Source organism: Vulpes lagopus, chromosome 16 (assembly GCF_018345385.1).
Source record: "Vulpes lagopus strain Blue_001 chromosome 16, ASM1834538v1, whole genome shotgun sequence".
Taxonomy (NCBI): Eukaryota; Metazoa; Chordata; class Mammalia; order Carnivora; family Canidae; genus Vulpes; species Vulpes lagopus.
In genome coordinates this window covers 16,316,992-16,331,704 of record NC_054839.1, presented here as the reverse complement: position 1 = coordinate 16,331,704, position 14,713 = coordinate 16,316,992, and the positions used below count along the sequence as shown (strand labels likewise).

Sequence of the window (14,713 nt, the reverse complement as noted above, 5' to 3'; positions counted from 1 at the left end):
ATAGTTAAAGTATACTCACAAAAATGAAAGATGGCATTGATTTTTTAAAATATCAACTTGTAAAGTAGTGACAACTAGACCTGAATTATTGTTTCCAGCTCAAGAGCTAGAAAGATACACCCACAAGTTTGTCTATTCAGGCCGACGTTCACAATTCATTTACTGTGGATGCATTTCCATTCCATAGACATATTTATTTGTTTTTGTAAGCAAGTGGCCAGACATATTTTGTTGGCTTATAAATGGGGCACAGAGCGAAGCCAGGAGGAATTAGATGCCTGCCTTTATAGCTTGCTTAAGAAGTTTATTCTCTTGCATACCTCAAAACATAAAGTAGAGCAAGAAAATGGACAATTTTTACCCTCTGAGTGCTCACGTTCGGAGAGAAGCAGAAAGACGAACAAACTGATTCAAGGCAAGTGTTAGAATATTTACCTTAAATAAAGCCATGTGCTCTTCAATAGGAAAGAGTGTCTGGGGATTTTTAAAATAAAGGAAAAATTTGATGTAGGCAATAATAGTCATCCATTCTTTCAAATGATACGTAATGAACAATACATCCTGTGTCAGACACAGCTCTGGGTGCCAGACCAAGGCACCAAGATTTCTGCTTTCAGACAGCTTACATCCTAGTAAGGGAGAGAGAGACAACGCATAAGTAAATAATAAACAAGATGACATCAGAAAGCAGAGGTGCCACAAAGCAACTAGAATAGGAAAAGGGATCATGACTAAGGAGCAGACTCTCTCCAGGAGAGGCTCCCCAGGTGATCCTCAAGCTGTGATCTCATAATAGGAGGGAGACAGCCATGTGCAGACCTGGTACAGAGAGTTCCAGGCAGAGGACAAGCAAATACAAAGATCTCTGTCCAGGAATGATCTTTAGGTCCTCCTGTGTGGTTGGGAATTAGTAAGTGAGCTGTTGGGTGGTGGGAGATGGTTGAAGAGCTAAATGACAGCCATGTAAGCCGAATGGCCAAAGTCACAGTCCTTTACCACCTGGTAAAGCTGGAGCCCTAAAAGGATCCATCCCTGCAGCAGCAGCCCTACTTTTGGTAGGTAGGAGTATTTTAAGACACTTTTTAGCAAGTAACTATGCTAAGATCTTTATGTATTTGATCTTTATAGGATTTCTATGATGCAGGAATAATGCTCATTTTATACTGAATAAAATGAATCACAGCGAGCTTGATTAACTTGCCTAGTCACATAGGTGAGGCCATAGGAGCTAAGATCTATAATAACTAGGGAGAAAAGTGGCAGTATGTAAGGATAATTTGTTTTTGTTTTTTTAATGTAAGTACAAGAAAATTATTCAAGGGGTTCTGAGAGTTGGCAGCAAGTGTGCGAATAGGAATCCATAGGTGTTTACTCACACAGAGGGTATATATTAAAATTTTATTCTGAGATGAAGTGCCATTTAGGTGCATTCTGTTTTTTGTTGTTATTTTTCAAAATGAGAATCCAAAGTAAATAAACTACTGAGTCCGGGTTCTTGCATAGTTTTAAACTTAAACCCAGTGTGAACCAAAGTTTGATGCCTCGAGAGGAACCTGTGAGTCAAATCTGCTTTCCCTTTGTCATTTTGGTTCACATATCATACTCACAGGAAGCAAATCTTCCATGTCCAATTCCCAGCGATTCCTCCCATATGTTATAATGTCTATCATTCATTTATCTATTCAGATGGTCAAGTGGACCCCAAACAAATCAAAAGAATCCAAAAATAGTCCGTTCAAGAGGACAACCAGTTTGACTGCTTTGTTGACTAAACTGATGGTTACAACATCTTGTGAAGACTATGACATTGAAGATCCAAACAAATCAAAGTCCTGGTGATCATTTTCACAGTTAAAATAAAGACCAAAGTGCAGAGCACCCTTGTGCCTCTCTTCTTTATGGAGCCGAAGCTCCTTTTATTGTTGGATTGTGCCTCACACTACTGCCCTCCTTACCTGAGCAAACCAGGGGTAGTGATTACAGATTTTTATCCCTCTTAAAATGCTACTTTTGACACATTTCATAAAGCTAGTGAATATCGAATCAGAGAAAGGTTTGTCTACAAAACTCTGTATCTCTTTCAAGATATAAAATGCCTTATTCTTACACAAAGCACTTGACCCCAAAGGGAGCTTTAAATTTATTCTCTTTCAGAATCTTTTCTCTGCCTCCATGAAGTAGGCAGGAATTACTACCCTTATTTTACAGATCAGAGAAGCTACCATAGTCTCCTCAGAATGTCTACTCTCTCCCTTTTTTCTTTTACTTTGTTCCATACCTAGTCCACCCAAATCTTAAAAGATCTGATGTAAATCATTTGGGCTTTTATCAATCTCTTGCTAATTTATAGAACCAGCCCAGTAGCTCAGCCACAGAACCCAAGTCTGGTAGAATGATACCCTAACAGTCTTCCAATTCATTTCTGGTCTTGACTCACATATTGTGAATTAGCACAAACTGAGTTCTTGTACGTGAAAAATTAGATGTCCCCAAATTATATTAAGCCAAAGAAATGTCTCCAGAGTGGCTTTATTAAAAACTTGTTAGTGACATAGTACTGATTTTATTGGTTTTTATTTGAACCATTGCATGAGAATGAGCATGTTAAGGCTACTTTCTATACCAAAATAAACCCAGGTTCTATGCATTTGTTTGTTTTTGAGCTTGAGAGTCTCTATTTTCTTTTTTAATGTAAAACAGAAAATTTTATATTGAGTAGTATGTCTATAGAGAGCATGAGCCATGAGAAATGTGCAAGCTAAATGATTTCTCTAGGAAAGAAATAAAAAAAGAGTTTCCTACATCCAAAATCTTCCTTTTTTTGAAACAATCCTATGATCTTTCCCCTCCTTGTACCTCATTGGCAGGGAGGGTGATGTAGCTTATAAGGAGGAAGTAACAGGAAGAAAGAGAAAAGAATAGAAATCCAGTGCCCTTTGAAATGCATGATGCTTCCTACATTTATCTGAGCATTTCTGAGCCTTCACTGTGAGTGTCCTTAAAAAGAAATCATAGAGAAAGGCCAACAAGCTATGAAAATGTGCTCAACATCACTAATCAACGGGGAAATAAAAATCAAAACACGATGAACTGTTACCTGACACCCAGTAGGATGGCCACCATCCAAGAAAAGAAAAAAAGGTAATAACAACATTGGTGAGGGTGCAAGGAAGTTGGAATCCTTGTGTACCGTTGGTAGAAATGGAAAATGATACAGCAACTGCAGAAAACGCTATGGAAGAAGAGTGGGTTTTTTTCCTCAAAAAACTAAACATAAAAAAAAAAACTAAACATAGAATTACCATATGACCCAGCAACACCAACCAGAATTGAAAACAGGAAATTGGGCGGCCCAGGTGGCCCAGCGGTTTAGCGCTGCCTTCAGCCCAGGGTGTGATCCTGGAGACCTGGGATTGAGTCCCACATCGGGCTCCCTGCATAGAGCCTGCTTCTCCCTCTGCCTGTGTCTCTGCCTCTCTCTCTCTCTCTCTCTCTCTCTCTGTTTCTCTCATGAATAATAAATAAATAAATAAATAAATAAATAAATAAATAAATAAATACAGGATCTTGAAGAGATATTAACCCTCCCATGTTCAAAGCAGCATTATTCACCATAGCCAAGAGGTAGATGCAACCTGAGTGCCCATTATGGATCCATGAATAAAAGATATATATATATATATATATATATATTTTATATATGGTACAGCAGAATCCTAGTCAGTTTAAAAAAAGAAGGAAGTCCTGTCAAACACTACAACATGGATAGAACAAGGACATTATGCTAAGTGAAATGACCTAGTCACAAAAAAGACGAATATTGCATGATTTTACTTTTATGCCTCATCTAAATCTGTCAGGCTCTTAGAAACAGGAACTAGAATGCTGGTTGCCAGGCACCATGGGATGGGCAAATGAGACCTATTGTTCAATGAATTGCTTGAGTTTTGCGAATATGAGAAGGTTCTAAAGGTCTGTTGTACAACAATGTATGTAGAGGTAACACTACTGTACTGTACACTTAAAAATTATGAAGATGGTAAGCTTTATGCTATGTTTCTTTCACCACAATAAAGATAAATATAAGTAAATAAGTCAGAATACATGTGCCCTCTTCCCAAGAGTCTAGGGTCGGTATAAGGGGGGGGAATACCAAACAAATTCATACCACCTGACTGTATAATCACTATCATGACTGTTAGGATAAAGGCTTCCACCAAATACCAAGAGATTGAAGAGACAAGCAAAAGGGTGCTGTGGAAAGAGAACTGGTTAACAAAAGATAAAAGAAATGGAAAAAAAGAAATCACAGAGGAAGTAAAGTACATTGAATGAAGAAATACTTTTCTCCCCTCACAGGTATAGATAAGAAGTCTGTATGTCCCAAATCGCCTGAGACAGTCCAGTTATATCTCTTCTCTCAGTATAATAATTAACAGTACCTCTTTCACTCTCCAGAGTTTTCCAGGTTTGAATGATAAATTATATGGTCACCCCATGTATGAATAATGGTATCTGCAAGATCAATTTACATGTAAACATATATGACACCTTATAATTTTTCAAAACACCCACCCACCTGAAGAAATACTGGGTAATGTTATTCACAACTAAACTTCGGATTTAAATCCACCCTACCAACTTCTATTGAAAAACATCTGGAATCATAATAAAAAATCCAAAGATGACTCTGACATTGTCAAGTACACTGTATAATCCCAACTCACAAATGTCCAGCTCTAAACACTAACCAGTTTTCATCTTAAAACAGACCTTACTTGGAACTTGATTCTAGGCGACTCCCTCTACTTTTCAGCAATTTTGCTGGATATGTCAATTGGTACTGCCCCAGACGTTGTATTTTGGTTCCATTTGCTATTGCTGGAAAGCTATGATTTGAGACATGTTTTCTTCATTTGCCAATCTTAGCAGCCCCATAAAAACTATAATCATTTTCTTTTGTGTTTTGAGTCACATGCACAATCAATGTCTTGACTGCTGTTGCCGACTTGGCCATCTAGATCAGCTTTCTCAACCTTTCTTCTACCCTATCATGTGGGACACACGCTGTTCACATCAAGTGGTACCAATAATTTCTTATGCACTAAATGCAACCCCATCCTTTCTCTGCCATTCAAATGAGCATACCAGAATGCAAGGAAGCTATCACAGAGCTAATGGGGAATTCATTCCAACTTAAAGTCATTCATAAATTTTACTCATTCAACTTATTTCTAACAAACTACAATAGTCTTACAATACTTTCCAGTTGATTCCTACTTTGGATTTATACAATACAATTTATACAATACAAAGTATTGTATTTGTATTTGTATTGTATTTATGCAATACAAAGTCTTACAATACTTTGTATTTGTATTTATATATTTGTATTTGTATTTATATTGTATTGTCTTACAATACTTTGTATTTGTATTTATATATTTGTATTTGTATTTATATTGTATTGTATTTATACAATACAAAGTCTTACAATACTTTCCAATTGATTCCTACTTTGGATTTATAAAACCATGCAATGTTCCACTTAACATCTGGGAGTCCACATTCCAAAGAGAAAAAAGAGTGATATAAAATGTGCTCCCTGCTCCAACATATAGAAAGATACCTCTTAGATTGAAGGCCAATGGAAGAAACTTATTGTTTGATTAAGTCACTCAGTCCTTCAAAGGGTACCTCAAGCTCCGTTCTTCAGAAGCACTTATTCTTAAAAACATTCTTTAAGGAGCAGTGGACATAAATGTGTAGACTGTCTAAAAAATAGAGATGAAGGTTTCTATTAGAATTAAAAACCCTATACAAAAAAATATATATACAAGACTTGCAAAATCTAGCCAGTCATCTAAATTCAGTTCATGTATTTATACTATGATATATATTTGGGAAGACATATAATAGATTGAGGCATATTCTGCTTCCTCTAAGAAGTTAGAGGAAGTTACTAAAAATAGTAACAAAAGCAACACCAATAAGAACAATGTCTAGGAATTATTCTAAGCCTTTCCCATTTATTAATTCATTTTATCCTACAAATTAAATATTCTTTTAAAAAGTAGGTACTAATATTGTCCTAATTAGACAGACGAGGAAACCAAGGCATAGATTAACTAAATGACGCCTCCAAAGTCCCATGTAGCTAGAAATTGGAAGATATTAAAAAAAAAAAAATACTGAAATCGCTATTGACAACTGCCAAGATGTAGAAACAACCTAATTGTCCACCAACAGATGAATGGAAAAAGAAGGTGTGGTGTATATTTATGTAATGGAATATCATTCAGCTGAGAAAAGAAGAAATCCTGTCATTTGTGATCATGTGGCTGGACCTTGAGGGCATTTTTCCAAGTGAAATAAGTCAGACAGAGAAAGATAAATAGGGAACAAGATCACATATGTGGAATCAAAAAAGTTGAGCTGATAGAAACACAGAGTAGAATGGTGGTTACCGAGGGCTAGAGCTGGGAAAAATGGGAAGAAGGTATAAGATAATCCAGTTATAAGATAAATAAATTCTTGGGATCTAATGTAGAGCATGGTGATTATAATTAATACTGTATTATATACTTGAAAGTGCTAAGAGAGTAGATCTTCAGTGTTCTCACCAAAAAAAAAAAAAAAAAGGAACATGACATGATGGAGGTGTAGGTTAATGCTGTGTAAAATAGTCATCATTCTGCAATATATAATTGAATCAAATCAACATGTTGTACATCTGAGACTTAGACAACGTTCTATGTCAACTATATCTTAATAAAGCCAGAAAAAAAACAAAAACAAAAAAGAAAGGAAAAATAAAAAGACTAAAATCACCAGAGCTGGAAACAATGTGGTTCCTTGAAGAGGAACACAGCTTTGAATGAATGGAGGCAAAGTTCTGCCTGCTGTTGTGCAGGAGCAGAAAGAAATGAGGGAGGCTACCTTCTGGAAATAATGATGGCGTGGCGGGGGGTGGCGGGGAGTGGTCCATTGCAGGCAAAGTATGTGAAAAATTGTCAACCATCATCTCATTTCCATAGACGCTTTTACTCTGCCAAGATTTTAAAAATTGTGTTTCCTGCATGTACCCTGGGGTCTGGGGAAAATGCATACATAGCTCTGGGAGGAGATACTTAAAGCCATATGTACATGTATATAAATATATATGGTTTTAGAATAATTGATCATATGGAGATCTGGGTTTTCTCCCTCAATTCCCTATACTCCACAGAAACAAACAAGGCAAGATATTGAGTAGCAAAGTTCTCATTCAATCTTAAAGTCTTGGTGACATCAAGATAAACCACAGTGGCTTTGAGCTCGCTGTTTGTGAGATCATCTAACCTCCTGACTGAATTATAGCTTTATAATCCTACCCCCTCTATTTATTACCGTATGTACAGCACTCCATTATCTAGAGGGCTGTCAGAAAAAACAAAAACAAAAACATAAAAAACCTTCCCAGCTGCTGAATTACCCTAATCACAATTCTTTTCTTACCTTGCCTACTCTGGGCTGTGGAGTAGAGGAAGGAGCAGGAGGTTGGGGGGAAAGGAGAGATCTGATGTCTCATTGACAAGTAGAAGAAGGTGCTTGACATTTCTTCCCTGCTCTCAATTCACTCTCCACTTCACCCAAGCCTCTATTAACCCGATGTGGAATATGGCAATTTCCTAAGCCAGGGTCTTTAAGTAAATACCATTTCTCTCCATAAGGCTCCTTTTAGCTGCTGTGTTCCTTGTGCTTGTTTAGCTCATGATATTTCATGCCAGATACGTTAGAGACAGTGCTCAAGTGCAAACGGCCAAGCAGCTAGATTGTGAAACGCGGTGCTCTCATCCATCAGGGGAAGAGTACGCTGCGGGGATGTTGTGTTTTGTATCTGTTTTACATTCATTATGTGTTTCTTGCTGAGCCTGCCTTTCCCACCAATATTGACGACTGAGCTAATGACTCTCTATTAACACCAACTCATGTTGGTGATTATGCATCTTTGGAAAGTACTTAATAAACACTATTAAAAGATTCTGCTTTACAGTGATGGCAATCCTGCCAGATGTACTATTGTGTTGTTAGACAAAGGCAGTCTTGAAAAGGGTTCAAGGTAACGTTTAAAAAGTCATCTTTTATTAGGCTGCCTAGCAAGATGCCCCATAAGCGCTGAAAACACATAAGAGGTTTGAGTTCAGATAAAGAATGTGTTACCAGATGGCAACAGTAATTACCCTGTCCCCAAACTCATATTGTATTTACCCTGCCTTTTGCCTACAAAGTTGCCAAACAACATCCAGTTTTTCCACTGAATATACCATGTCATATTTCCTGCTGGCACATATATTAATGAGTGGGTGCTTTTATTAACAGTGTAAGACAAGAATATTTCAATCTTGTTGTTACACCTGCTGCCTGATATAGATCATAAAGGACAGGGATAAAATTTAATTTGCAATAACTCTTTGGAGCCAGAGTAATGCTTGCCCAGGAGTTCCTTGTCAGAGCATCTTGGCTTTTCATTAAGTACTCAGCCACTAAATTCTTTTCAACTCTGGCAGAAGCAGCCAGGGAACACTTTGGGAGCTCTATAAAAGGCATTCTCCTAATCTTCAAACCATTGGAAAGACTCTTTAGCATCTGTTAAAATATTTTTCCCTTCTAATCTGCCTGAAACTAATAGGGAGAAAATTCTGAGATGTTTCTTAATTAAGCAATAAGAAATGGTGGAGGGTGGTCTGTACTGAGTTAATCACAGTTGTAAAGCATGAAAAAAGGAAAAGAGTTAAATACTCCTAAATCCTTAGGCATCTCATTTCCTCCTGAATGTGCCTTATTGCTGTTATTAAGAAATCTTTTTGTATTTCAGGATAGGAAGATCCAAATGCAGAAAAGCCCAAGTGCAAAGGAGGGTCACGGCAGTGAGTGATGCAGAAAGATACCTGCCAAATCCTTAGCTTTAGCCCAGAGAGGGGAGGAGAGGGGGCAGGGGGCTGGGCAGTGCTTCACTCTGCTATCTTTTAGCCTCTTGGATTCTGGGAGTGACCTGCAGAACTTCCTCCTCCACCAAGAAGGAAATATAATTGTGAGAACTGCAAGATGCCAAGCAACAGGGTCCGTGCTGACTTATGCTAAGGAGCCAGAGCCAGCCTCACCTGAACGAATTCGTTGTGTGATTCTGAGGTGGCCTTCCTCAGCATGCAGCTGGTGAAGAAGGCCGTGTGACAGCAGAAATCACTCTCCCCAAAACCAAGTCCGCAAACTTCTCTTTAAATTCAGCAAAAAAGGGGAGCACCTAAACACTTAAACCTACTTCCTAGTCTCTATTTTCAAACTAGGATTCTGAATCCCCACAAACTCCTTACCAGAAAATCCAGAGCTTATCAGAGAAGTGTCGTTAACTCAAACTTGCTTTCTCTTCAGGCCATTAAACCAGGAGTCCTTTCTCCTACTTGTTGGACCCAGAGATCAACCCTGGGAACTAACTCTGGAACAGTCTTTTGCATTCTTGCATGCACTTCTCCTCTCTGTGAAAAATCTCCCAAGGCCTAGTTAGATCTAATTCTATGGAGTGAGTGGCTCGTTGACAGTGACAAGGACAAGTGAGCACGGCCACCTTCATCTGCTCTGCCGTCCTATTTGGGAAAACTTCATCGTCACAAGAACTGCATAGAACAGGTGCACCATGCCTCCCTCACACTGCATCTTGTTCATCTTTTCACTTTTACTTGAGATTTTATTGTGTGATGACAGCAAAATCTGTCAGCTTGAAATTCTATATTACATACTAGAATTAAGCACCTAACTGCTATTTTCGCACTTTCTCCTCTCCTCAGTTGACCCTCACAATTTGCAGGTTGCATATTTGCAAATATGCCTGCTTGCTAAAATGTATTGTAATCCCCAAATTCACACTGAAGTGCTTCCATGGTTGTTTATAGACAGGTATATGCACAAAGCAGTGAGAACATTGAGTCGCTGACACACGCATCCCAGATGAGGTCGAACAAGGTGATGCTCTGCTTTTTCACATCAGCTCTCCTACTAAAAAACAAGTGTCCTTTTCACAGTCTATATAGTGCTGTGTTTTTCACATTTTTGTGCTCTTTGTTGGTGATTTTGCTGTTTAATGGCTCTGATGCATTAGTGCTAATGTGCTATGTAGCGTTCCTACACTCAAGAAGTCTTTGATGTGTCTTACAGAGAAAATACATCTGTTAGGTAAGCTTCATTCAGTCATGTTGTAGTGTTCTTGAATGAGAGTTCAACGTTAATGAATCAACAATTTATATTGAATAAGATGGGGAATCCCTGGGTGGCTCAGTGGTTTAGTGCTTGCCTTTGGCCCAGAGCGTGATCCTGGAGTCCCAGGATCGAGTCCCACATCGGGCTCCCTGCATGGAGCCTGCTTCTCCCTCTGCCTGTGTCTCTGCCTCTCTCTCCTCTCTGTGTGTCTCATGAATGAATAAATAAAAAATCTTTTAAAAAATATTTGAATAAGATGTCTCTACACAGAAACACATATAAAACAAAACTGCATATTGATCAGTTGATGGAAAGGTTGTGTCCAGGGGGCCTGTAGGAATCTAACCTTGTATTCCCCAGAGGCAATAATTCAGTTCTTGCTAATTCAGGGCTTGACGCAACTTTGTAGGACATAACTACCATGAATAACAAGAATCAACTGTATCATCAAAATTGCTTACTTCAGTTCAGGACTAAATGGTCTCCCTGGTGAATTTTATTAAAATTTAAAGAAAAAAGAACATCAATCCTTCTCAAACTCTTCCAAAAAAATCAAAGAGGATGGAAGGCTCCCAAACTCATTTTATGAAGTATCATTATCCTGATACCAAAACTAGAAAAATACACTACTAGAAAGGAAAACTATAGGCCAAAATTCCTGATGAATACAGATGCATAAATTCTCAACCAAATACTAGCACACCAAACTCAGCAGCACATTAAAAGGCTCATTCACCATGACCAAATGAAATGAATCTATCCCTGGGATGCAACATATGCAACTCAACCAATATGATATATCACATTAATAGAATGAAAGAAAGGAATCACAGGACCATCTCAAAAGATGCAAAAAAAATTTCACAAAATCCAAACATCCATTCATCCATTCATAATAAAAACTCTTCACAAATTTGGTATAAAAGGAATGCATCTCAACAAAGTAACACTCACTAACAATGGTAACAGTTAATAACAATGGTGACAAGTCCACAGCTAACATCATACTCAATGATAAAAGGATGAAACTTTCCTCTAAGATCAGGAATAAAACAAGGGTGCCCACTCTCACTGCTCCTATTCAACTAAGCACTGGCAGTCTTAGCTGGAGCAATCAGGCAAGAAAAAGAAATAAAAGGTATTAGAATTGGAAAGGAAGAAGTAAAACTGTCTTTAAAATAACGACAACATGATTTTAGATATAGAAACTTCTTTTTTTCCAAAAGAAGATATGTATTTTAATATTTATTTGTAATATTACAATTCTTAAACATTATCTTTAAAATTCTGTATATTTTACCAAACATGTTGGGGGTGAATTTATCTTACGGGACCCAGTTTGTGACCTCTCCAATGCTTAGATCAAATTGGCTATTATCATTGGAATTGTCCAAGCAAGAATGGCGGGCCATGTATCAGGCACACCATACAGAATAAAATTGAATTAAGTAATGTCCACTTGATTTTTCACATCAGAGTCCTTATGTCTGAAATTTGATTTAAAAAAAAAATGTAGTTCCTGTGGATTAATTGTGCTTCTTGTAGGATACCCAGTTTCTAGTTTTCCTTCTTGCCTCTTACTCTTTTTGATTATTTAACATCACTGTATAAACCACATGTAAACTGTGCCATTCATATGTGGCCATTTATATGTGACTCTTTTAAAATAAGTGTCTAGGAATGAGGCACAACCGTAGGCTACATTGGTATGATCTACATAGCTACGATGTCCCGAAGTTGTGTTCATTGAATTATTCAATAAAAAAAAATAACATATGCATCATGGATTTATGCTAACTGTAACTTAAAGGTTGGGATAATATATTTGAGGTCATAATCCATTCCTCTAGTTTACATTTGAGGGGTCGAGACCTAGAGAAGTTAAATGACTTGTCAGGTTTGTGCCTGATACATAGTACATGGTGTTGGGGAGTTAGAGAAGGAAGAGAAGACATGACCTTATGCTCGGGAAGTTTACAATCTCAAAGAAAAAGACAGGACACCATAAAAATATATCTATTAGAAGCAATTGAAGGTATAGAGAATCCAAAATCAAGTAGTTATGCTTCATTACAATTATTCCTCACAGCTTAGAAATTCACTAAAAACAAAAAGGAAAAAAAATGATAGTATGAAACTTGAATACTGGACAATCTCCATGTTGTGTGGCTTCCCCATCTTTGGTTCGTGATCTTCCATCTCCTGTCAGTACTTTATGCTGGAAGCTTTCATTATCAAATAACTGCTTCCACCTTCTGCTGCTTCTCAATTTTCTCCAGGCGCCCTAGCAAGGAGTCAATTTTCGTTTTGATATGGGTTAATTCTTTCTTGATTGTCTGGAGCTCATCTGATTTCAACTTAGAGCCTGATGAAGATGACCCACTGACGGTAGATCTCGATCCCCCTTTCATGGAAAAGTCTCCTTTTCCCCTGAGAGTCGTTGTGACAGCCACTCTGGGACGCTTCAGTGGAATCACTGCACGGTGGGGGCGGGAGGGGGGAGGGTTGGGGGCACACGCCCGTGGTAATCAAATAACCAATTGTAGAAATCTTCTCTGTAGTAATCATAGTCAAAGACATAACCACCAACAGACAGGAAAGTCTCCTTTGACTCGAGTCTATAAAGTGCAGAAAGGGGTCTTTTGTTTCCAGGTTTGGGTCTGTATGGTTTGGGTTCTCCTGCCATGTTGATATCAAGCGGTTGGCCAGCAATGATCCTGGCATTTTCTCCAGCCACTGCAGCTCTTGCATGTCATTCACTCATGTACTGTACAAATGCATAGCCTTTGTGAATTGAGCATCCAACTATTTTTCCATACTTTGAGAAAATGGCTTCAATGTCAACTTTCTTGACAATGGCTGTATTTAGATTGCCGATGAAAACATGGGAGTTGATGGACTTGGGGTCATTCTTATTGGTGACATTGCTGGTCTGTGTTTTGCCAGTCATGGTTGGCTCACCTTGTTTTAATTGTGGCCTGCAGAGCTGACCTGGGTGCAGCCTGGGAACCGTCGGTGTTTGGCACACATCCGAAAATGATCCCCAGATATAGAAACTTCTAATGACTCACCCAAGAAACTGCTAGATCTAATCAATGGATTCAGCAAAGTTGCAGGATACAAAATTAACATGCAAAAATCAGTAGCATTTTTACACACTAACAATGAAGTTTATGAGAAAGAAATCAATCTCATTTACAGTGATACAAAAACCAATAAAATACATAGAAATAAATTTAACCTAGGAGGTGAAAGATCCAGACACTGAAAACTACAAGGCATTGATGAAAGAAATCAAAGAAAACAAAACAAATGGAAAGGTATCCCGTGTTCATGAGTTAGAAGAATTAATATTATTAAAATGCCAATACTACTGAAAGCTATCTGTGGATTCAATGCAATCCCTATCAAGATTCCAATGGCATTTTTTACAGAAGTAGAAAAAAACACTCCTAAAATGTATATAGCACTTAAAAAGACCCCAAGTAGCCAAAGAAATCCTGAAAAAGAAGAACAAAGCAGAAGGCATCACAATTCCTGATTTCAAGCTTTTCTATAAAACTATAGTCATCAAAACAGTATGTTATTGACATAAAAACAGGCAAATAGTTCAATGGAACACTACTGAGAGCCCAGAAATAAATCCAAGCATATATGGTCAACTAATATTTTTAAAGGCAGACAAGAATACAAAATGGAGAAAAAGATAGTCTCTTCGTCAATAAACAGTGGTCGGATAATTGAATATCTACATGTAAAAGAATGAAACTGTACCCATAACTTGCACCACTCACAAAAATTAACTCAAAATGGATTAAAGACTTAATGTGAAATGTGAAACCATGAAACACTTAGAAGAGAACATGGGGGAAAAACTCCTTGACATGGGTCTTGACAATGATTTTTTTGGATATGTAAACTAAAACACAAGCAACAAGATAAAAAATGAACAAGTGAGACTATGTCAAACTGAAAAGATTTTCTGCACAGCAAAAGAAATCATTGACAAAGTAAAAAGACAACCTAACCCTACAAAATGGAGAAAAATACTTGCAAACCATATATCTGATAAGGGATCAATATCTAAAACATAAAGAACTCAATAGCAAAACAAAACAAAACCACAACCCCCCCCAAAAAAAACAAAAAATTCAATTTAAAATTGGCAAAAGACCTGTTTCTTCAAAGAGGAGACACAAAAAGCCAATAGGTACTTGAAAAGATGCTCAACCGTAGCTAGTCATTAGGCAAATGTAAATTAAAAGTACAATGAGACATCACCTCCTATCTGCCGGAATGACTATCATCAAAAAGACAAAAGGTTACAGATGCTGGTGTGGATGTGGAGAGAAGGGAGCCCTTGCACGCTGTGGGTGTGACTATAAATTAGTGTGGCCACTATGAAAAACAGTACAAAGCAGCCTCAAAAGTGAAATATAGGGCAGCCCGGGTGGCTCAGCGGTTTAGTGCCACCTTCTGC

At 37.8% G+C, this 14,713-nt stretch overlaps 1 pseudogene; it reads right to left on the bottom strand.

The window, feature by feature from the left end:
- Positions 1-12,467: 12,467 nt before the first annotated feature.
- On the bottom strand, positions 12,468-13,201 carry LOC121476750 (annotated as a pseudogene).
- Between the last annotated feature and the right edge of the window lie 1,512 nt (positions 13,202-14,713).